Source organism: Excalfactoria chinensis, chromosome 16, assembly GCF_039878825.1.
Source record: "Excalfactoria chinensis isolate bCotChi1 chromosome 16, bCotChi1.hap2, whole genome shotgun sequence".
NCBI classification, from domain to species: domain Eukaryota; kingdom Metazoa; phylum Chordata; class Aves; order Galliformes; family Phasianidae; genus Excalfactoria; species Excalfactoria chinensis.
This window is the reverse complement of record NC_092840.1, coordinates 10690767-10714841: the sequence shown is the minus strand read 5'-3', so window position 1 is coordinate 10714841 and position 24075 is coordinate 10690767. Positions and strand designations below refer to the sequence as shown.

Here is a 24075-nt window from a genome sequence, read left to right as displayed (position 1 = left end):
ACCTGCATGTTCACTTCCTCACATCATGTCTCCACATATTTACATAAGATCCTACGTGCCTGTTTCTGAGTACCACTATGATCAAATAAACAAAAAATTAAGGAATAAACTGGAAAAAAACCAACCACCTCAACAGCACATGGACTCAACATTCGAATGTTCCAGGCGTGGTATCAGTCTTCAACAATTACATTTAGAAACTGATGTAAAAACCTCACCAAACCGACAGGCTCCGTAGCTATAGCAACATGCTTCGCTTCCTAGGAGAAAAATTTCTTCAGCTGGTTCAAATCAAATAACCTGCTCTAAAATAGACACACAATATCTGACACAGCACATGTGTAGATTCAGATACAGAACGCAACCACAGAAAGAGGTTTTCCAAATGCACACAGCCCACCCGACAGGCAGCGGGTGAGAAGCGAGTTCGATTCCATTCCTCTCACTTGTTCCTCCTAACAAATCAGGCTTCACTGAAAATCATCTTTTTTCCCCTTTTTCTTGCACTGCTTTGAAGGAGGCATCTGTTAGAGAGCAAAACCAAACCATTTTCTCTTCATTACACAAAGAGTAAGGAAGTCATCCCAAGTTCACACTACTTCAGAAAGGAATTTCAGTTCATCAGAGCAATTTGGTATGCATTCACTCCTCTGCATGCAGTTTTGCAGTCAAATTTCCTCAAATATTTAGACTTAATGGCTTGCAGCCATTAATTATGACTGTTACAGAAATTGTAGGTTTCTTTAAGTTGGCATTCTGTGTTAGCACTGCTAAAAATATTCCTTGGGTTGCGTATTTGTACGCTGTGTGATCACATATTCCTCCTAAGGAACTGCACCACAAAAGCCAGAATGGCCGAACCCATACATGCCGTGGATCTGACCCACATCCTGGGGCCAAGCAGAAGCCTCCTCCTGCTCCTGCTCTCCCTTCTGCAGGAGAAAGGGCAGCTCATCTGCCCAGTCCTGAAGAAGTTTCAGAGCAGCAGCTTCCATAGGAAGGTATGAGCAGCAGCAGCAGCGCTGCATCCTGGGCCATTACACAGCAGACAAGGACACTCAACATGACCCGTTTTTACAAGTTAGGAAACCATTAAGACATTCTTCCTAAATAGAGAACAATTTAGTACAAGGACGGATTACTTTACGTATTTTTTATATAGGATACCTAGTCTGATTAAAATCTTTGCAATTAAAAAGGTTATTTTTCCACAAGACTTAATCTGTTAATCAATTAAATGCAATCTCTTGTTAAAAATCTGCCAGATAACCAAGCCCCATAATTTTGTAATCTTTATCAACACATTCCACAGCTGGTTAAAATTACCATATACTTCATGTTAAAAATAATCATGCGATTCTAATCTTCCAATTGTGCTACACTGCAGATCTCACCACTGACCTTACCACTCAGTCCTCTGGCTTTCTTCCTGCTCAAAGTCCAGCATTATAAAGTACTTTATCCAAAACCTTTTGCTGAGCAGAAGCAAGCATGCTCTTCCCCTCTACAAGCAAACAGACAAGTACTCCAGAGCACTTCTGCTGTCTGGATGGAATTCCTTCCAGGCACACACTGCGCAGAGTTAAGTTTCCAGGAAATCCACATTGGAAGTAGAACACTTTCACCAGTTTTGATGCTCACAATAGACAAGCACTTGGCACAGCCTTCTCCTCCTGTTAAGCACTGCCCTCTGTTAGCTGGGCAGATGCATCTCACTAAGAAATGGGATTGCCTCCTTAAACTTGCTTGTTTCATTTTAAGCAGACAACATTTTTTCCATCAAAATGAGAAATGTAATCGTAAAAGCTTATCAAAAAAGCAACTACAAATTCTTTAATCTCTTGTCAAACACCATCCATCATCTTCATGAAGCTTCTCATTAAAAATACTGCTGAGAATATTTTAAAACCGCTTCATAGATCATCTACTTTGGTTTCACAAACAACAAACTGTCTGCGAGACTCAGCTCAGCAGCCACAGCTCCTAACAGCACCAGAAAGGTTAAGGAAAGGCTCCAGGGCCTGGTAAAACAAAACAGGGTTAATTTTGGTTTAAATTTCACATGGCATTGCCTATTACAGATTGCAAAAGCCTACGTTTGATCTGACTTCATCAGATCCCTTCCTTAAGAATATGACAACACAAAGCCAAAAAGGTGTTCATACCTTCCTCATATAAGTTGCTTAAAGGAAGGACTTAAAGTAGCTTCAGGATTCAGCATGTTCCTCAGGAGGAGTCCAAGCACGTACTTTCAATTCACTCACTGAAAGTGTGTTATGACTACTGTTCAACAACTCTTCCCTGCAATGACTGACAAATAAATCCTAACAGGTGAATCCACAAATCAGTTACTGATTGGCACAAGGAGGCTGAATATTTTCAGTGATGTTTTCCAAGAGCAGTGGGCTGTATTGACTTCTGTACCTTAAACAAAAACACGCTCCATTTTAAATTAATCCATTGCTGAAAGCTGTTTTCCCAGAAACAGAACCATACAGGTAAGAAGCAGAAGAGAGATTAAAAGTTAGAGGTAACTTCTGAGCATTAAACAAGTATGTACTTCATTGCTATTTTCTACTATAGACTAGTATGGTCAAGTGCATTGGTAAAATCAGAACCTTTCTTTTCCTGTCACCTATCCTATCAAAACAAATTATTACTTCGCATCTTGTATTTTTTTCCTACCTAAGAGAAAACTCACATTTTCACTTACTTTTTGGTTATCTGCGCATTTGTTGAGTTTGGACTTGCAAGCATACCAGCCAACTTCTGCTGCTCAGCTGGGCACATGACAGCAGAAGCATCATACGGCAGAGACACACAGCACCATTCTGAGACACAGGAGGGATGAGGAAGGAAGGATGCTCTCCTTCAGGAAGGAATGACTCTTCCAGCATCTCCCTCCCTTCCAGCATCTCCCTCCCATAAACTTTCCCAGCAGTCAGGATGGATGGCACAGGAGTGCTCTGCAGGTGGAAGCAGTCGCACAGCTTGCTTCTGTTCAGAGGGAGGGAAGGTCTAATTGCTGGTGCAAACACACCCTAAGGCTTTGTTCCTAGCACCACGCCTCGAGCAAGAGCAAGTTCTGTATAGCAAGTAATTAATACCCTAAGGGAAACCACAGGAGATTCCACAGTAGTTCAGAGCCACATTTCCCTCATTAGCACCAACTGCCACTGAATTTCGGTGAGCAAATGAGTAGTCCCAGTATTCCCACACCTGTTTGGAATCAAGAGCAAGTGGAAAATCCTCACTCACACCTGGCTGGGTGTAATTGCAGTTTGCCCAGATAAGCAACAGTTCAGGTCATCTAAGCAGCATGAGCAGCCCTAGGACTGAAGAGTCACAGAAAGCCAGATGTGACCTCCTTGAATTCGGTTTCACAAAGAACAACCGAAGGCTGAAATGGTCTTCAGAAAAAGTTTGGTACCCACTTACAAGGCACAGCCTGCGGATTCCTGAACAACTTTTGTTTACAACCTACTGCTTTGGATTCAGCATAACCTATAGTTATTAGGGATCAAGCTGCACATTAAATGTATGTGCCCTATAGTCACGTAAGTTGTTGTGACAGAACTGAAATACATGCAGTTATTCTTTAAGAAATTTTCTATTTGCTTCATTGATGTTGGCAATTTTGTTTGGAAGCAATCAACAAAAAAATAAAGAAAATGTGCAACTCCGTGTCTTGTTTAAAAACACCACCACCTTCCCAGCAGTGAGCACATCCAATGCATATATTGCATAACAGACCCCCAAGTTCTCTTACATAACAAATCCCTAAATCCCAATCACATTAGCTACGTGCTATGCATATTTTTCCACATAACTGCACACTTGACATTTACAAAGCCTGGCTGAACATTTTTCTTCTTACATGCCTATTTATTGAAAACTATACACTGCCCTTCAAGTTGACTTAAAACATGCACATGTTCATAAAAATATGGCATTAGGTACAAGAAAGTTCCAGATTCTTTATGTGTATATTTTTATTATACATCAAGTTTACCAAGGAAACATTTGGGGCATTATTTTTAAGTGGTATAGCCATAGCTTCTGAACAAGAACTGCATTCATTTGACCTCTAAACACTGAACAAGACAAGATGCAATGCCTCTTGGTAGCACCCCCTCACACCACACCACTGCATGCACAAGGGGAGCAACACAGTCCTCAGGTTTTAAGCTGGGCACATACCTTAAATCCCATTAAATATAGTGGCAGCCAACAACCAAACAACCAGAAGTGGTGTTTGTTCTGCAAAGCATGCAGAGTAAAGACAGATCATCATTCAAAGCCATGCAATTCATCCAGCAGAATCACTCTCACTAATAACCTGGCATTCTTACCATAGCTCTCAGAAAAAAATTGAATGGCTTAGTTGCAGAAAGGTCTATTATGGAGATCCCACTGCTTTTATGGAATACTACAGCGTACAAGAAGAGTCATAAATAATTAAAATTAAGTTATACTTGTGAAGATAAATAGCCCATAGAACATTTTGATGCTGTAGCCTCAAGTATGGTATTAGTTCACCTAGTAGCAAGACAAAACATATGAGACACCCACAGATGGAAACCTTGCACAGTTTGTCAGAGCGGAGGGGAGCATCCAGCTCAAAGCAGCAGGACAGCCCTGTGCCTTTCGACTCATGTTTTCACAGTCTGATGCCTTGATCCCCAAATCTAAGCTTCAATTTCAATTTAAGGGCGAGTCAGGTCCTCAGTATCAGTCTGCATAAGAGTACACACCGGCACTGTTTTTAGATGATTAAAATCAGTTCTGGAAGTCATAACAGATAATGCCATTGCTGTAGTACCAGCTTCACTATCATCACAGGCACTGCAGAATGGGACCTCATGAATCACTCCAGAATGTACTGCGTAATCATACCACCATGAATCAAAATCTCCTAATAGAAACTTAGGCCCCATTTCTGCAGGCAGCGAGCCCTCCCTTCCAGCAGACAGCATGACCTTCATCACAGGGTTACAGAACCAGCAGCCAGATGCACAAAACAGAACACTGTAAATCTAGGTAGTGAGCCATGCACAAACAGCAGCTTTACAACATTATTAGGATGACATTTTTACTCGGTAAGACAGATTAATGCTTTGATTTGCTTTCTTTTCCTCTGAGATAGAAGAATAAACATGCACATGTATTCCCAAAGAAAATTAAAAGGAGATGCAGAAAAAGTAATCTTAACTTCCAAAGTTTGGTACTTGTAAATAAATAAGCTATGCTTTGCAATGTGCAACTTTCCAAACTGTAGCCAAAGTTTTGTTCCTTGCACTCTTACATGAATGCAGTCTCAATTAAAGCACCTTCTGTTTCTTTGTTGTTGACCCCATGATGGATGTAACCACTCACTATTTCACAGCAGCTACCAGAGGAGGGCTCAAAGCAGGAAGAGCACCTACGAGGTCTGCTCCAAAAGTAATGCCTCCCATTTTGTTTGCCCACATCAATTTTTATGTAAATGCACACAAAGAACAAAACTAAACCTTAGGATTCACAGCAGAAAAGAGGCAACGACTACAGTAAATCTGGAAACTTTAAACAGAGTGCACGTAACACTTGAGGACTGATTGCAGACTTGCATGTAGTGAGTGAAACGAGAAATAATTCGGCAATTGGATGCTCACCCTAAATCTGTATTTATTACAGTAAGCATCTTTCCCAGTAACTCTGTGGCTAAATGTAAATTGCATTTATTCAAGCGCAATGTACTTCAGGATGCTGTTAATTGTCCTATTTTCTCTAAAGATGGCATTATAGGCTAAGTGCAAAGAAGGCTGATGCACTGTGACATAGCTAACACCATCCCCCGGCCAAACTCCTCTCCTAGACTCAAGTCTAAGCCATAAGCTCTCTGAACTAAGTTGTTTAGAAGCTGAACCAGTCAGCACAGTCCTGCTTGACTTTAAGGTACGGTACCCCTGCCTGAAAGGGCAGGAAAAAATTGCCTCAGTAACAAATGCTAACAAGATGCAGTTTAAACTCCCTAAGGTAAATATATACATATTTAAATATCTCATGTTACTACAAAGGAAAGACCAACAAGTTTAAGCTGATAATCTACTACATTTAAGAATATCGCATCTACTTTCAAAAGGCAACCTGTTAAGAGGTGGTGATGCGAGGAGACAGGCGTACAACAGCTGCTAAACAGCAAAAAGCAATCATGGCTTTTGGGCACAATGCAGACACTTTTTTTAGCTCAAATTCAGAACGTGTAAATTAAAGATAGCACCTGTATGTCAAGTTCCAGCATGGAACTGTAACAAGAACAGTATTTATGATACAGCAATTCCACTGATGTGGAGTTTTGTCAGTTTTCTAAGTACTTAAAAATACTTTTAAAAAGCCATTATTAATCATGGCAATTATCTGTCATTGCCATCCCTCTGCACCACCTTCTTTTCTTTAAAAACAAAACCAACCAAAGTGTCATTAAAGGCTCATGCAGCACAAAAATGAATTGTGCAACACTGCAGCACATCAGTGTTAAGAGCTGGGCACAGGAAACAGACCTCCTAGTAGTAAATCCTTTATCACACTCATTAAACCACGTCTCTGATTCCAGTAAGTTGCATGTTATACTCCTAGCTAAACAGTAAAGCTCTAAATTAAAAACCCAACCTTTTGTGCATTCTTTGGGCAGCCAGGTTCCTCCTAGGCAAATTCCAAAGCTGTCAGGAGCATCTGACAAGAGCACTGTAAGAACAAAAGGTTACCAGGGAGGACTCGCACTGCAGGAGCTACAGGGTGGACTGAATACAGAAAATGCAGCAACTCAGAATGCCTCGAGAGCAGTTCAGTCACTGGCAAGGGCAATGCCCTCAGAAGACCAGAAGAACCACAGCTCCCTGGATCCAAATTAATCCTTAAAAGAAAGGATATAAATCAAATAATCAAACAAGATTTGAGCAGTCCATCCACTACTTCCTGAAAACACCATCTCAAACTCTTCCAATTACCCCTGTGGTTCTGGGAGACCCTCACACCAACAGTCCCAGCAGCTGCTACTCTCTATTCTAGCTATTAAGAAACAGCAATTCAAGGCATACAAACTATCATCATAAAATTCATCTGCCACAACAAAAGCCTTTTCCATAAGAAGATTTTAACTACTCACATTGGGTAGAAATTGCAGGAGACATAATTTGTCCTTGCTTGAAACCAGATAAAACACTCCCAGAGTAGATGTGGCTTGATTGTATCTCCAAATAGTTTAAATTAACAAGTTCTGAGCTTATCCCATCTTGTGCATTTGCAATAATCTTGTAGATCCAGCTTTCCTTTCAGGTTCCATTTACACACAGAGGTTGCTTACCATAAATCTTCACTACAAAAACCTCTGCTCATTTAAACCAGTGTGGCTTCTTTTCTTGATAATAATGTGAGAAAAAGTTTGAGACAAGCATTAAGTTCCTGGTAGGTTAGATTTTCTGCTTGTTTGTTTTAAGGGAAAGTCAATTTACTTCAAGAGCATATGAAAGATTAACAGTTCAGCATAAATAACACTTTGTATTTCCATGTCTTTAACCTGTATATCTTCCTTTGGACTATGAGGTGCATCACACACACAAAAGAGCTGGAAAGACATTCGATTACTGTCATTTCTCCAGCAGAATCCATACAAGCATCAGAAAATGGCTGCTTGTCTTCTGAGATGGGGGAAGGTTAAAAAAGGCAAGAGGAGGACTGAGCAAATAGCAAAAGGTATTCAAGCAAAAACAAAACATCACTCTGTGAGGAAAATCAAATACAGTCAGTGCCACATGGCTTTGGTAGGTTTTGTTTTAGGAGCCTGTGGAAGAAAACTGAGTTTCTCAAGTTTTTGAGCAAAAAAGAGTTATTTTTGTCTGAAATTTGAGGATTACTCTCCTTAAGAAACTGTCAATTAGCATAACTTTGAACCCAGCAAAACTCTTCCTGACTACCAGATGTAACTATGGTAACGAGATCCTGGAACCTACAATAAATATGATACAGTGTCAATAACACAGTCTTTTTCATGTAAATAGATAAAGCACAAGGAAGACTGGAGACTGCTTCCAGTGCTTCAGATAAAATTCTTAGACCTCTTCCATGCCAGGAATGTTAACACATTCCAATGAGTAGTAACAGAGTGAAAGGAAAACAACACTTCTGGTTGGAGCAAAGAGGAAAAACCTCAGAACTTAAGAGATTGAGGCCACGCTTATGAATTTGTTACCATCAAATCTGCGAAATTTTATGTACAGAAATATGCTCTATTAAATTATTCAGGCAGGTTTGAAGTTGTTCCAGAATACCTACTTGGTTTAACGAATAATTGAGATCTTTCCAGTGGAATATTTAAGTCAATCCTAGAAATGAAATGAACAGAACAGAAAGTTTTACAAGGCTCTTACTTGGCTACATCGCCCAGTTGCATCTGTAAAGGAATGTTATGTTCGTATGTGGCAATGTGAAGTCAGAGCTTTATGCAACAGCACAAACAGCAACAGAGCACAAAGCCCAGCTTCTACAGAGGACAATTTTCCCAGCATTTACTACCATGAATCTCTGCTTTAATTAAGCTCCCTGCTCCATTCAGGATAGTTATGGGAGCTCCATGGAAAGGTATCATGCTCTTCCTTCCCCATCGTTTGGAAATATAAGCGTAGATATTTAGAAGGGATGATACCAGATGCACAACAGAAGCATCACCACCAGGAGAATCGCTTGCTGTCACCTAAACCTTCCCCTCCACCCAAAAAAGGGAACACACAGACCAACCTAAAACAAAGAGCAGAAAAACACGTCCTCCGACCAGGAAGACGCTGCATGTGTCAGAGCACAGAGCCTGCAACATGCTGTGTTGTCAAAAAGCCCTGGACCAGAAAACACAGGATGAAGTTGTGGGACTGAAGCAGAGACAGGGATAGGCATAAAGCTAGAAACTAATGAGCAATAAAATAGGCAGGGAGCAGACTCTTGAAGAAAAGTAAAACTAGAACAGAAAATTCACTGCTGACAGAATGACAAATCCCAGACAAGATGCAGAAGTGACACCAGGGAAAAGAAAGCCCATTATAAACATGAGCACTGTGAGCAAGAAAACTATAAAGTCACTGCCTACCAAAAAGATCCTAATCCAAATGCCATTTCTGCCTCCCTATATCTCTCTCCAGTTGCGTTCAACTATGAATAGCTGACTCCCTCCTATCCCACTATAAATAGCTTGGAGCCACAGTCCTAAATCGCTGCAAGAGCTCGACACACACACTGGCCCAGGGTTACCAAATGGATACAATAAAGACAATTCCATCTCCATTCAGAGGGGACTCCAGGAGGACAGAAAAACACTCCACCAGGGCTGATGGCAAAGATTTACTGTGGCATCTTTATATCCACTGAAGTCAGAACAGGGGCCATCAGAGTCATGTAATGCCTCCAATTATTCGCTGCATTATTTTTCCTATAGGTCAAAAATTCCTTTAAGGTGTGGATACTCTGCATGCACGTCAAAGCACGCAGAATAGGATGTCTTAATATTAGGCATCCGTTCATGACACATATTTTCAGGGATGGCATAAAAGGCAATAAAAAAATCAAAATTTCATAGAATTAAATCAAAAGAGCCCAAGATTAGATCAGAAAAGACTCATTTATTCAAATACATATAGTCAACATTTTAAAGCTTCTTGCTATTTGATGACCTATTTTCTCACGTAGCAGATTACCAATAGCTGAAAGCACACCTGTATTTGTGTTATGCTAACACACCACCACAACCCAGACAACCACCACAGCCCTCTGACAGCTCCCCATGTAAGCTGCTTCCGCTTCGCACCACAGATGGCCGGAGCTGAAATACGTTGACCTGAGAGCTTTGGCATCTTCTCCAGCCAGTCAACAGCAGCTACCCATCCCCATACCACTTTACATGAAACTTTCCAGCACGCTTAATTATCTTGTAACAGCAGCAACAGAAGAAACTGAAAGTGCCCAGGCCAGAAAAGCCTTCAGTAAGCACTCGAGACACTGGAGGCACAAGTTACAGAACTCTATTGAATCTCCTTGGGCAGCCAGCATGCTTTTGGACAGAAGGCAAAAGGATGTCCCATATTCTGTCTTTTGTAAACCAATACAGAAGCATGGTACAAACGATGCTGTTCCAGTGCTGCAAGTCCCACAGCCCAGAGCTGCCCTGTCCTGTTTGAGATCTGCCTGCCGTAAGATCCAACCTCTGCAGTACATTAGATGTTACCTTTAAGAACTTGCAGATCCCTCCAGATCCGTACAGAAGCAAAGGAGCTGTTTCCAAGGAACGGTAACAAATAGAAAATTAAAACTAAGAACTGCTCCACATTTTAATTCATGATGCACCAGCTGATTTCCTATGCCCCAACAGCAACACTCAGGACATCAAGTAATGCAGTTTTCCTTTAATAAACTGCTAATTCTGATTACTATTGTTGTCTTTAATTCCCTCAACATGTAGCTTATGAATGGTTAAAGCCAGCGCTATCAGCTTTTGCCAAATTGGATATTGAATTTATTAATAATTTACTGTAACTTTTAGTACCACTGTTAAAAATAGCTGTCCTGTGAGCCTTCAGTTCATATCAGAGCCTGTGGTAATTATCCTCAGCATCCAAACCATTACACTAAAAGCAAAATAACTAGATGGTGCAGAAGCCAGATTTTAATCTTTGTGGGTGACATGTCTCACTTGGTGCCAATTCCTGCACGTATCCAGGAGGACCCTGGAATGCACACAGTTAATTACACACTCCTAAAATTAAGGAAGCATGCAGCAAAAAAAAACAAAAAACGAGGGAAGAGCCATCTCTAAGCCCCTCTTTCCACATGAAGGGCTTTAAATCACCTCCCTTGCTTTCTTTATAATCCCTTCTGCTCTTTTCTCTGCGCTGCCCCCACCTACATACAATCACTATGGAAAATAAGCTCATTATAGTGCAGCACGGGTAAGCCATTGCCGGCCAGAAACGAATCAATTGATCCAAAGCTTCATATTAGTGCCTGCCATTTGCATCACAAGGCAAGTGTGATGGCATTCCTGCAGTCACTCACACTGAGATCCACCTTTGGCTCGATGAGTTTATGCTACCACAATAAACCTTGTTTCTCCTCTGTCTTCCAGGTCATCCTGACAGGATTCCCAGCTGCATGATGCTAAGCTCGGTTACTATGAGTAATAAACCACGTTATTTCATTACGGCATTAAAGCTAATTATATGCAAAATGTTGTGGATTCTATAATCATAAAAGAGTCAAACAAATCAATACATGTTCACCGCTGTTTCTCTGCAGTGTCAATATATTTATCCCCAATTCTGAATTATTTTAGCTTTGTCTCTCTAGACGTTAATGACAAGCAGCCTCTTCCCATTCCCTCATATTTAATTTTGTCAGAGAACTTGGACGTGACTCAGCTGAAGTCAAAAGAAGGACACAATTAATAGGATTTTGTCTCAGGTTTGTCATAGGAGATTTATCTTGCCATAACCAAGATACATGCAGTAATAGAACTGTTCAATTATTGAACTTCCTACAGTATATCAATAACGGATTACACAAATCATCCCACGCGTGTAGAAGCACAAAAGACTCCAACCTACACAAGCATTTCTAGACGGCAGTGATTTTACACAATTCTAATTCTTTTAAACAAACTATGCCCATCTCTTCTTTTATTGTTAAGCAGCATCATGCTTAACTCAAGAAAATCTGGACCTTCTGTTCTTAGCACACTTATTATTCCTACATAATACAAAAGGAAAAGGGGAAACACAAGAAACACTGAAAATGAAAGTAATGTAAATAATTTTCATCTACTAACACCCCATTTATAACAGCTTTTGCAGGTACCCTCTTATATCCCAAGGGGTTCCAAAGATGTCCAGGAATTACATTTTTAGTATGTTTTTGCACATTTACTCCCATTAAAAACGAAACACTATTTTAGATCATGGTAAAGCCAAATGGCACAAAGCTTAGCAGATGTTTCAGACTATTGAGAAAGCACCTTTAAGATGATGTGACATCTGCACTCCTTAGGAGCACCTCTGTCCACTGCCTCATTTCAGTGAGCTCATTATGGAGATTTTTGTTCAAACAAAAGACAGAATCGGGCACAAAGTTATGAGGCTCATGTTTGACCAAACCTGTCTGAGCCGTGTCCTATTCTGTCAGCTGACTATGGAGAAAGTTCACATCTTCTCCTTCTATACCTCTACTGCTGTTAAACAAAAAACCCCAGCAGCCCTGCCTTCACTTATCAGAACTTATCAGACTGTTGCAGTTAAGAAATGAAGAAAACAGCTCTCTTTATATCTTCTACAAACTTACTGCACAGATACAGAATTTCAAGGATTTACAATAACTGCCCTGAACATCCTCTGACCCCACGCGGAGGCAGTGATTTCTGTGACAGGGCTCAGTACTATCAAAGCATATTTTGGCATCTGGCATGTTCTGCTGGAATTGGCAGAAAGGACTGCAATCCAGGAAGGGACAAATGTGAGGGGAAAGGGAGATCATATTTAAAATTCCTTCCATTCCCTGCAGTGGTTACCCGGCCTCTAAAAACTGTTCAAAAAGGGCTCAAACTGAGATTCCTAAAGGGATTAAGAGAAATGGGAGAGGAGCTAGCAAAATGAAAACAAGCTTTACGTACCAAATGTTCTCTCCAATAACTCACAAGGCATAGAACTGCCTCAGATGTTACTTGGTTTTGCTCTAAAGCAAAGTTTAATTTGCCAATTCCAGAGAAAAGAAAAATCAACATATGCTAAAGCAGAAACTGCAATGTATTTACGTCATGGATTTCAGGATTAAAACAGGTAATTGCTTTGTTTAGGAAAAGACACTATTTTAGCAAGCTTTTTGTCTGGCAGGTATGTAATTCACTCCCTTCCCAGAGCCCTACATAACATGTACTTTTTTTCCCACTTCAACCAGTGCACAATGAATGTTATGATCTTAAAGGTCTTTTCCAAGCTAAGTGTTTATAAGCATCACGATTAACCAAGGGCATGCATACTAAGTATGCCTATAACATTTTGGCTCACCATGTAGATAAAACTAGCAGACTGTGCTGTACTGATGGATAACTGCAGGAACAAAGGCAGGCTTAAGAAGAACACTCTGTAGTACAGCTACATAGAATTCCCTGTTATACATCAGTAAGCATGTAAAGCAAATCCACACATCAGCAATGCCTAAGCATCCTGCTAGCAGTGTGCAGCCCACTGACTCACAGCTGTGGATCTAAGGCTCTTCCACTCACCCATTCCCAACCTAAAGGCTCATTACATGCATACCACAAGGTTGGATAGCAACTCATTCAAAACTGTTTTTAGACCCATTTTTATTTGCTTTACTTCAGGGTATTTAAGAATATGAAACACACCTGCATGTTGAGCACATACTATGACAACATTACAAAGAATAACTGCAACCTAGTGACCTTAACTTGACTCATCTGTTTGGAATAAGTTGCATTAGTTGCATTCTGCTGAGGAATATTTGCATGACCAACATAATTGAGTGGCAGTTTAATGAGTTACCAGTCTCTAAAAGTCCTGCAAGCAGCAATCACCAACTGAACAGACTCGTGGATATTCACCTGGGCTCCAGATGGAGGCAATGATTTGGAGTTGTTTGTTCATGTTCTCCACACTATAACCCTCAGACAGAGTGGGGAAGGAGTGCAGTTTAGGGGGTGGAAATAAAATCAAGCAAAAGAGTTTCTACCTTTTGCTTCATATGTGAGGGAATAAACTGAAATTTAGGAGGATTCAGGTAGTGACACTGGAAGCAGCTGTTGTCAGTGATGTCATTAGAGCTGGGAGAAGGAAATTCATGAAAATAAAACACATTTAAGAGCTACAAGCCAGAGTTGTAACTGTCAAAAAGAAGCCTGACAATGTGGTTCAGTAATTCATTGGATTCTCCAGCTCCTGGGTTCCATCTCTCCTTCAACTGCCACCCCCTTCCCAGCAGCTCTTCTTGACCTCACAATCCATGAATAAAACACAGTTTCAGTCTTGCACCCTGTCACCCATTCATCACTCTGAAGTCTCTTTGCTTGCTGCTTGCCAATTTATGCATCGTAAAATTCTGTACGTGTTTAAGAGACCAGCTATTTAGAAACAGTTTTTAATACAGAAGGCAGGCCTAATGCTCAAACAGGTCTGAGATACCGGCACTTAACTTCTCCATCCTGCTGTTTCTCTAGGTTTCTCACAGCTAGCTGTTCTCAAAGAGGATTGCAAATGGTGACTTGCAACCACCTTTTCTTGGCATGGACAAGATCAGCAGATTGCATTACATTTCTAACTAATTTTCTTGTAAGTCTTTGATCTACTGTTCTGAAAACTGCCACATATGAGAGAGTCTCATTAGAAACATGTAACGTAACTGATAAAGGAGATGGGGTCCAAAAATGCAGATTCCAGTAAGGGTGGGAAAAAAAGCGATAGCTAAGAGGAGTGCCTTACTTAAGTCCAAGACATGAAGAGAATGCTAAGAGCAGAAATTACATTGAAATGCAATGAATGCTGTAATTGTGACTTCAGAGATAAGTGGAAATACTTTGAGAAGCGATAGTTCAACTAAAGCCATATTTAAAATGGGAACTGTTAAGGTGTTAAGACCTCACTACTACGAAATAATCAGAAACTAACAAGAGCAAACACTTTTTGATGTTTATGCCTACTGTATGCTATAAACCAGACAGTAAACCCAAAACTGGTAGACCATGCAGACTTCAATTTCAAACAATGACTGATAAGGACTACACTAGAACTCTGAGGGGGAGGAAAAAAAATGGAGCAAAAGACAGAATAGCGAAGATAGAAAAGGAAAATGGATTCATTGTACAGTTCTTGGAAAGGCAGAATAAGCAAAAGCTGGAGAGAAATATTAAAGAAAGAGCAGCCAGCAGCCAGACAAGAAAATAGCGTAAACATTATGCAATAAAAAGAGCAAGCAAAGAAATGTCAAGGACTTTCCAGGAGAACAAAAGGAAGAAGGTATGGAATATAGGCACTAGAAACTGCATTTTTCCATTTGAGAGAGCAGTTTGCATTCCAGAAATAAAAACAAAGCACTATCAGAAATCGAAGAGCACCTGGGTGTAAGGAGGAAAATGAAAAAGCACAATGTTTTGCAACAACAAACATATAAGCCCACACAAAACCCCAAGGATCCTAATTAGAGAGCACAGGGCTGATCCTCAGTCCTATTTTCTTCCACATATTCAACCAACGAACTGCTGAGAACTCCAGCAGCCAGAATTGACAGTGACATTTTAAGTCAATGAGAATCTATTTTACTCTTCCTCCCACAACACAAATGAATAGTAGTGCTAATGAAATTCCTTTCCTATTATAAATTGACACACACAATCCCACATTCATCCCTTCCAGCAAGAACTACCTCTTAAACTCACACTATTCTGGAATACCTTACAGTCACTGTGTGACAAAATAAAATGCCATCTCTCCTGCACTGCTCCTCTTTTGATTAATTTTACTTCAGTGGACCAAGATAAAATTACTTCTACTCTATTTTACACCCACACTATTAGATGAGTATTAAGAATTTACAATTTTGGTCACATTTTAATGTAACTTGATTGTTTCTTTCACAATTGATCAACAGTTTCTGATCAAGAATGGTCTTCTAATTCACTACACCAAGATAATTTGCTATAAAAAAAAATAACCACAATCCATTGCCACTGCTATTGTTTCCATTGCTGCCTTCCCAGAGAGAAGGCAAGGAGTTACATTATATGCAGAATTTAGCAAAACTTTACATAATAGAAAGAGCTGATTGGTCACAAGACCAAGACATAGAATGTCATCTGTGTACATCGCTCAGAAAAACTGCAGTAGATTCCATAGCCTTCAGAAAGGCTAAGTAACCTTTGCTCCTGTAACTGTACTAGGAAATAAGCTGTGTCTCTCACCACCAGCATAAAGATAGATACAGTGTTACACTGCAAGTCATCTGCTCTCACAATCTAAGCAGGGAATGAGCAGCCCACGAAGTCAGTGAGACACCGAGCACACCAGGTGAGGCAGCAGCACTCTCTTCTCTGTGTTTTACAAAGGAAAAAAAGGTTTTTTTCCTATCTAAGCTGTGCTGCAAGGAAGTCAATTAGCCATTAACAAGCATGAACAACCGCACAGCACACACGTGTATGTTTGACAAATTCCATTGTGACCAAAGACATTTTTCTCAGTCTTTAGTTTGTACACAACTCCTTCCACCCGTGAAATATTAAGCACCCCGTTGAGCACAGTAACTCGCTCAGCTGAAAGCCAGCTGACGTGACACATCTACTAGCCAGCTCCACCAAATCTGAGATCTCCCACTGGTATATCTGCTGAGATTAAGGACAATAAGCGTGTTTTCAGTATTTGTCCTTTTCCGACACAGCTTCAATACAAGCTGAATGACGCGAGTATTACAGCTGTCTGACAGCTTCTCCTGCTCTTGACTTCATTGAGAACCCACGCAGCTTTTATTATCTCACATACCACCTTGCCAAGCCGAATTTTTCATGGCTCTCCATTGGACTGGAAAACTTGACCTCCATCATGCCTTCCATACAATAAACAGGAGCAACTGCTTACTATGTAATAGTTACACAGTAATGCAGATCACATGAAAACTTCAAATTAAATGCTAGGATCCATTTCTGATCTTCAGCAGACATTGCTTCCATAACCAAATTCACCTTCAATTAAATCTGTCCTACTGTGCCAGGAAGGCCTGACTAGCCCTGAACCCAAACGCACAAGAATCTAGGTAAGCTGCGTGTTGCAAAGTATTACCGCTCTTTTAAAGAATACACTTTTCTTAACCCCGACCAAGCGCAACTCACAGCAACGGCCTCTTGTCCTGCCACTTGCCATCCCGGAGAAGAAGCCAACCACCACCTCACTACAACCCGTCAGTGAGCTGTAGTGATACAGTTACCCAAAGTCTCCAGACTGATCCCAGCTCCCTTAGATTCTCCCATTAAGACCTGCGCTCAGACCCCTCACCAGACTCACAGCTCTGGTCTGAAAACACTCCAGGGCCTCAATTCCTTTCTTGTAGTGAGGGGCCCAACACTGAGCACAGCCCTCAAGCAGTGGCCTCAACAGAGCTGCCTGTGGAGGGACAATCACCAGGAATGTTCAACATGCACTAATTAGCAAACTAAAATTCAACAGTCCTTTCATAAGGCCTCTGTTGGAGTGTTCAGTGTTTTACTCTCCCTTTTGACCCCAGTGATCTCAACGCTTCAAGTGGAAGGAAAACAGCTTCAAATCTAAAAGGCAAGGGTGAGAGTTAAAACTTGAAATGGGCCTCAAAATACATGCACAGTAATGTCAGGAATACAAAAGCAGACATATCAGCTCTTCAAAGGAAAGGCCATTTACATTGTACGAGGGAAAAAAAAGATCTAGAAAATTCCTGCTGACAATCTTCAGTGAGGTGCAACTCAAGCTGACAAGTCAGGTTTTGAAGACTTGCTCCAGGAACATCCTTGCTGTTCTAGTCAACACTTTGTACCCAGCAAAAAAGCTTTTGGGGAGGAGAGAAAAAAAACAAGGCAACATTCAGTCAATATTTAACACGAAGCTTTTTTCTCCAGGATAATTTCAAAATATTTACAACAGAAAAATAATACCACAATTGCAGAGAGCAGCAGCAAAGGCAAACATAATTGCCTGTCACTTTTCATGAAGTATACTTTTTAATACCTAAAAAAAAGCTATTAAAAGCTGTTATGTGGTACATGGTGCAGCTGGTGAAAAATGGCTGCATCTCAACTGCATCTCTATCAGTTCTGGAACTGAAAGTTAATTGAAGTGGATATGTCTCTAAAGAGGGAAAGATAAGAATCTGATATTTTTCAAAGCCATTTCTAAATAATGCTTTATACTTATTGTTTAATTCTTCTCAACAACTAAATCTCCTTTATCTGCTTGGAAAGGATTTTAATGCAGCTAAGTAAAGAGAAAATTCATCTAGCATTTATGTCTTGCCAGTTCTATTATATGTTGCTGTAAGAAATGTAAATCAAGAGGTTGGGTCTTGAAGTTTTATTCATTGTAGTTTTAACAGACCAGGCCAATTTTACCAGAGATGTTTCCAACAGCATTGAACAAATACTAAGAAGGGCCACCATGACTCCAGCTACAGAAGTGTGGATTAAATCCTAAACTTTTAATCTCCCAATTCAATCAACGTAATGAAATCCAGCATGGCTAATAAGAATACGGCAGCAGAAGATCTCAAGAAGTTAAAATGCATATTTAACCAAAATGAAAGCACATTCTGTGAGGATGACAAGTATTTGTTTTCAATACTTGTATGCATAGGTGTGCGACTTTTCTGACACATTACTAAGTACCCACATGCACACAGTGCCTATAGCTGACTGCTGTGACAGAGTTCAAAGAACTCCAGTTCCATTTAACAGCAGCATAAATGGACTAATTCACAATCACATGAGTCACAGTGCTCCTGCAGCAATGGGAACTGTATGACAGACTTGGCATTCCCCCCTATGCTCTCTGCTTCACTGCATCCCAGTCAGGACAGCTTACAGCACAAATGGGGTTCAGAGAAGGCACACATGAACCCAGGCATCGTCTCCACAAAATCACAGCGCCTTGTGATTGCCTCATGCAGGTTAACACAAGTTCAGCTCTAAAGCTGTCCATACCACAAGTCATGGACAAACCATGCCAGGTCATAAGCAGCACCAAGGTAAATCCCCCTACATTTTCTATTAATTAACCACTTTTAATTAGGAGTTACAAAATCATTCAAAGTAATTCTAACAGAAATAAATGAAATTAAAGGCATGTATATTGTACATAAGTATTCAACAGTCCTTGAAACCATTCAACATCACTGAAGGCACCAGAATAACAGATAATAACGAAGGCAAAATTAGGACACAGCTGCAAATCTGAGAAGCTTGTGCAGTCATTAGCAAGATAATCAAGAGAAGAGGTAAACTCTCAAGCATTCAACACGGAGTAACTCAGAGTTAATTTGCAAGTTACAGCATGCAGAAACAATAGTACTAGTTTAAATTCAAAATAAATAGATTTGGTGCCAGATATACCAGATAAAAATAGCTCCTGAGAGCTGCATATGGAAGGGACTGATTAGCATCCACATATGATATACACTACATGAAAGGGAAATTCCTTTCTAAAATTACTCAGCATAGGCTTTATTTTTTTTTAAACTGCAATCATTTATAGGTTAAAATGCTACTTTTGTGTCACACCTTGCACTTCCCAAAAGATTTCATAATCAAACAGAACAGCAGTTACTTAGATTTCATGTAACTCCACCCTAGAGATGATTGTAAGCTATTTTAGAGAGAAGGCAAAGATTCTTCCCACTCAGACAGTATAATGCTACTCTCACTAAAAGCCACAGAAATTCTTCTGCTGACCTTTGCAAGAATAGGAACAGTTCCAAACGGCTCCAGCTTTTCAGAGACGCCTATGGCTTGTGAAAAACTCAGTTCTATTTTGTATTATATAAATACATACAAGCAATCTGAGCCTATAAGTTGCACTTGTAAAGGAATTACCCGGTGATCTCCATGGCTGATGGGCAATAAATTGAAAGCATCATCATTCTGAGAATGTATGGCACACCTCAGATGAATCTGATAGTACAAATGAACACAAATGCTTAGAGTGGCTGAGAGCAAGCTGTTAAGACTCTGGAAGCCAGATCTCTTGCCTTAAAAGCAGGACAGCAGTAGAACAAAACGTTTTGCAAAGGTCCTTTTATGAAGTTTGGGAGGCTATATTATATATACTTAATTAGCCTGCACTTTGGCTACATAGGCAACTGTTCTTGTATGATAGTTTGCCAAGCAGACTAATTAAAAGTCTTGCATATCTTAGGCACACAGTTCAATAACCCTACTGTTTGAATAAAGCTACTGGAGACTATTATTAAAAAAAAACTGAGTGAGTCTTTCAACACTTCACTGTCTCTGAAGAGTGACAATTGTGAGACTGTCTAGAACAGTAAGCAGCAAGAAGAACTAAATTAGTAACCATTATGCCTCCCAGTTTGGTAGCCATGAGTATATGTTGCTAATAAAAGAAGTCAATGTAATGAAATTCTGGCTCTTACCACTCTTTTCAGTGAGTTGTTCGGTCCCTTCCGTTGTCCATAAAGCAGAAACCAAAGTTATGGATATTTCTGAAAAAAAGAAGAAACTGATCAAACTCTGAGTAAAAACTGTGTAACCAAGTGACTAACAGCTTGTTGATCTGAACAGTGGGGCACTGCTATCAGCAGTTCCAAACAAAGGGTGAAGGACTCTTAGAGAACAACTCCAGGCATCACACAGACGGTTCTGACTGGAACATTACACTGAGCCAATGCTGGCTGACAAGGGTATGACCTGCTACTGATGCTGAAAATGATGACCTGGTTCCAAAACTGTTTCATTTTGCTGCCACAGATTTAACAACTCAGGCCTCATCCCCATGAGATGAGTAAAACACGCTCGTTGGGTAACCCAGTCTCACAGTACAGGATTTTAAGCAAAGGCTAAGCACCTTTATTCCAGCATTACAAACACGTCCTTGAGGCACTCTCATGTAGTCCAATTGCAGAGATGAAAAGCACAGACCTTCAGTTGCAGGACTGTCCCAGCACCACATCCTAGGAGGACTGCACTTACCAACATAAGGGATGGGAACGTGAAATATGTCAACAAAAAGCAGTGAGTGCTGAGCAAAAATACAGCTCCAAACAGCATCAGAACAGCTCTGAGGCTGTTCAAAAACATGCACAGATGAGAGGAAATGATTTGTTTGGTTTATACAGCCTAACAGACAAAATAATAACGAATGATTTTAGCAACTTCTTTCAGCTTGTCCAAAATATTTACTGCCCATTGTTTTCATCTTCCTAGTCACAAACATGCCAGCGCCAAGCAGTATCTCTTATAATCAAATTGGATTTACTATTCCTAGCATCTGCCTTAAACCTAACCAATAAAATAACACTGAACAAGAAAAGGGGATGAGTGGAAGAATGGAATCAAAATACTACAAAGATAAGCAGGCAGTTATTTCTTACTCTCAATGCAATAACAAGAACCCTAGAGACAAAAATGTTCCAGCTGAGCTAACTACAGCTTCCTGCTGCTGTTACTAACGTGGTTTAGTAGAAAAGCCACTGCAAGTATTACTCACCAAGAACACAATACCAAATAGAAACAAAATCACAGAAGAAATGTGCATCTTGTCATAAGGCCCAAACCCGTTAGAAGATTATATTCAATGTGCTTTGAAACCAGCTGCATGCAGCAAGAGCAGAAGCCTTCAAATTTAAATAAATGTGTTAAAACCTTTAAAATTCCAACTAAAAGTTGGAGCTTAAGGTATAATCTCAGCGGATACAACTACACTGGTTAAGGGAGACTGAAATGTGTAAAAGCAGCAACAAACAAAAAGAGAGGCAGTTGCATGGGACCCTTTTCTTAGGCAGAGTGATCGATACACAAAGGGTCCCATAGAGACCCCCTAATCCAAGCTCCCTCTTAAAATCCGAGTCAACCTAAGCAAGTCACAGTCTTCTCAGTCAGGTTTTGAAAATCTCAAGGAAATCTCCACAGACTCTCTGGACAACCTGTTCCAATGGTTGTTCACCCTTAGAGTAATTTTTTTCCTCTCAATGTTCAATTGAAACATGACTCTTCACTTAGTTCCTACTGGCACATCACACCACGCTGCCTGTTGCAGTATTCAGTATTGGTGGGAGCTACTTAAATCAGTGAGCTCTGCAGATGACAATGAGATGTATAACCATGAATTTTATTGAACGTGCCTGCATGCATTAGTAATGACACAGTATGGCCTCTGGGTCCAATAATGCAGAGAGCTGGATTCCTTCGTCTTCCAGTGAGTGCTCTGAGTTCCCCAGTCAGCCAAGGACACACAAAACATGCACATATTTTTCTCCTGGATACTACACCTACTCTCAACCAGCTGGATTTTGTCTTGGTGCTCCACACGCCGTATAAGTTTCTTTCAAGTTCATTCTACCAAAGACATACCTAACTTCTCATGAAGAACCTGCACTTAACTTGCCTCCAAAACACAAGTGAGAGCGCATTCTGAGTTGGAACTGGGAGAAACCTGAATAAACTCAACCTTGACATTTTTATCAGAAATCAGCCACTCGAGTTCACGTGAAGCGACAAGAATACACAAGTTCGGTACTGGGTTCTTTCTTCATTAGAAAAGCCCCAGGTGACATCTGCTGTAAGAAGGACTGTGTTAGCAGGCAGAGAAATGCCAAATATTTCCCAAAGAACAGCCAATCCTATTGACAGTTCTCTTAAAACACATAATTCAGGTATACTGAGTCAAACTGCGCTGGTGTAAAGATAAGACAAAAGAGTACCCAATGATTAATACCACAATGATGCAACTCGTACATTTACGCATAATTCCTTTCCTGTTTTACATTCAGTAGAATGAAATATCCTGAGAGAATTCTTTTCCCCATTAGAATTTGCCAACTCGCTGTAAATATTTGTCATCTGTGCAGCTACCGGTCACTAAATAATCAATCTGGAACTCTAAAATAAGGAGGACCACTCTGGGGTCCTTTTTAAAACCATTACTTTCATTCCGGACTCCTCACACTGCGTGCACCTGTGATATACATCTGCAGTGTAGGATCCTCCTAATTAGATTTCAGTTCATCAAGTCAGAAAGCAAGTGACAGTCTAAGCCTGGCAGCTCTTTGAAAGCTGTGCTAGCAGGTCGAATGGTGTGTACGTAAGGCCTCTGTGATCCCTTTGACACAAGTAAGATAAAGTTGGTCAACATTTCAGATGCCTTCAGTAATGAAAAGCAAAGCAAAGGGTATTGATTCCTTTCACAACAGCCTCAGAATGGTACACAATTACATTCTGTGTAGCAGTACACACTGTAGCCTACATGCAGATATCCTTAATAGATCTACAGAGAGCATAAAGCTCTGATTTAAATAAGACACTGCAATTCTTATTCTCTTAGCTGAGCAACTATACTGACAGTAAAGCTTCTGAAATCTCTACATCATGACTTAACCGAAGCCCAAAGTTCCTGGAAGATGATTTTTTCCTACAGACTGCAGCTCAAACTTCACCCTTCTGAAACAATCGCTCTGTTCTTTAAAATTCATCTTTGAAGATACCAACAATTTTGGTTGCAGAAAGCAAAAATTAAAAGAAATCTCTCTTTTGCACAACCAGCTGCTTTGCCATAGATTTCAACAGGAAACTGTTGTGTTTGTTCTGCAATCCTCATTAGTCTTTCCCCTCTTCTGTGGTACTGTGACAAACTACACTCGAAAGACTAAAAAGCTTTTTCCCTCCGGCCTAGCACTCTGCATCATTGCTGGATCCATGCAGCACAATCACACAGCATGCTAAATCTCTAGCCTACAGCCTCCTTCTCCAGCTGTTTTATTGCAGCAGACAGAACTGCATTTGGCACCTGTAAGCTCTTTCATTGCTGGGATCAGTAGCCAATTTGTTTAACAGAGTAAAACACAGTAGTGGTTATTCATCATTCCACAGGTACTGCGCCTGTACCTCAAAAGCCAGATACAATAAAGAGCCAATAAATGGTTTTATTTATGCAAACCTCTTGCATCTAAAAGGACACCAAAAAGAAACAGAGAGAATACAAGGCCAAAATAACACGGGAAAGTAAAACATACTATAAGACAGGGCTCAAAACGCTCACAGTTCTACCGGCCAACGTTAAAGTTACCGACATCAGTACCCTCCTACAGAGTGGGAAATGAGAAGAATTTGCTAAATATAGACAGAACTGTTTAGAGGGATGCCTATCCTTATTTGTGCATTCATCTGTTTAATTGTGGGCAATATAGTCCACTACACAGCCTGAAGCAAGTGTGGATGTTCAATATCCTCTGCATTATTGAATCTGGAGTGGAGACTGGGCTTCATTATGCAGTTTACAATAGTATCAGTGGAAACTTCATATTCTGAAACCC

General features: G+C 40.3%; 1 protein-coding gene across 16 annotated transcripts in view; it reads right to left on the bottom strand.

Annotated features, from left to right (window-relative positions):
* The window catches only part of ARVCF (ARVCF delta catenin family member), a 158024-nt gene that overhangs the window by 127033 nt on the left and 6916 nt on the right, over positions 1–24075 (bottom strand). For all 16 annotated transcript variants that reach the window (XR_011905430.1, XM_072351282.1, XM_072351284.1 and 13 more), the window contains one exon: positions 20182–20250. The gene's annotated coding sequence lies outside the window, so the exon portion shown is untranslated. The remainder of the gene's footprint in view (positions 1–20181; positions 20251–24075) is intronic.